This window comes from Glossina fuscipes, unplaced genomic scaffold (assembly GCF_014805625.2).
Source record: "Glossina fuscipes isolate IAEA_lab_2018 unplaced genomic scaffold, Yale_Gfus_2 53300, whole genome shotgun sequence".
NCBI lineage: Eukaryota > Metazoa > Arthropoda > Insecta > Diptera > Glossinidae > Glossina > Glossina fuscipes.
The window spans coordinates 1-1,847 of NW_023999960.1; positions in this window are offsets into that span (position 1 = coordinate 1).

The window sequence follows — 1,847 nt, forward strand, 5'->3', positions numbered from 1 at the left end:
CGATGGTTTATGCAGACGAGGGGACATTAATATTTTGTTACTGTGCGGTCCCGGCACGGCTAAATCACAATTACTAAAATTTGTTGAGAAAGTAGCCCCTATTGGAATTTACACTTCAGGCAAAGGTTCTAGTGCTGCAGGTTTAACGGCGTCAGTGACAAGCGATCCATCAACGGTAAATTTACTTTTTGAAATATCATATAATTGGCTCTCAAATGTAAGCACTTATGACAGGATAATTTATTGTATTTGTTTCGTCTCTTCATTAAATTTTAGCGAAACTTTGTTATGGAATTCGTGCTATGGTTCTAGTTGATGGTGGTATTGTTTGCATTGATGAATTTGATAAAATGAGTGAAGGTGACCGTGCTATATGACTTAATTCTTTTTATCTTAACAATTTGTACCACTGTATAACTTTGTTTTACCGTGCAATAATATATTTTATTTTTTTTTCAGACGAAGGAACATATTGTGGAAAAGTATGGCGGTGAAGAACATTTGATGAACATTTGCAAGCACCACCTAAATCGGTACTGTTGGCCCAAACCGAAGATTACATAGAATATTCGCGTAGCGGCAAAGTCATTAAAGGAATGGAAAAACCAAAAGCTCGTAGTATATAAGGATATATATCTTAGTAATCTTAGTTATTTTAGTAATATATAAACTGGGATTATTTGGGAAAAATGAAAATCTCATATTAATCTATTGTTAATTATTTTGTATTATTTTCTGTTAATTCTTTCCATATATTCATACAAGTGCTTGAAATATAATATATAATCTTGTATATATAAATGTATAAAAAATATGCATTCATCTTCCCTTGTACGTCTCCTGAATAGTTTTATACAATTTTTGTAGGCGTGGCATAATGTTAAAGAATGCTTGGAGGCTTTACACAACATCCATTGGAACATAAGCATGATTGGCTGTTAGTTCTTAGCCATGCCTTGAGTAAAAAAATGGGATATCTTATCATACAACGTCAAACAAAGAATTTCGCTGAATGGAATGAAAATTTTGTAGACGCTGTGAAGGTTATGGGTAAATTTTTGAATACAGTAATTTTTTGTGAAACTCATTATTAGAAAGTATTGTTTCCATTCCAAAATCAGTGGCTTTTAGTCTGACACCAGACCAGCAATCAAAAAGTGGAAAGTATTTGGAATTTTCCGATGGATGGAAAAAGTTCGAGTTATGCGATATGATAGTAAGGAAGGCTCCCGCATTGCTCAGTGAAATGTTAATGAACATTTTTAGTAATGCAATAACTTAACAGAGAACAACTGAACTTCTTGAGAGGTAAATTAAATTGCTTCGATTTGTTTGGTCGTGCATTAACCTTTCAAGAACTCGATAGTATACCTCCAAAAAGGAATAAACCGCTAACGAAATTGAAGCTTTCTTAGCTGTATATGGATGAAGAGCTTTTCTTCAATTTAATTCACCGTCTGCCGATTTTGACTATATTTTGTTTCGAGGACAATTTTTCCTATATAATCGATGAATAAAAGAGTCATGTTTTTCGTCGTCTCATATGTCATATGTCACTGTAACCATGGGCGTGCGTAAATGACATAGATGCAAAAAACATCATTAGTAACTTAAAGGAGGCATTAAAGTTCGACTTTAAGTTTAGAGAATTAATTATAATTGAAGTTAGAATTTAAGTTTAAAGAATTAAGAAGCCTTTATCAATATGTTTGTCTAAGGATGAATTGTGAATATTAGCACTTATTCTTTTCCTCTTGAAGAACGGTACCTTCATAAATTCTGTATTAACCCTAACCTAATACCATATACATAATGATCTTGTATTCTCTATATTTAATTTTGTTATT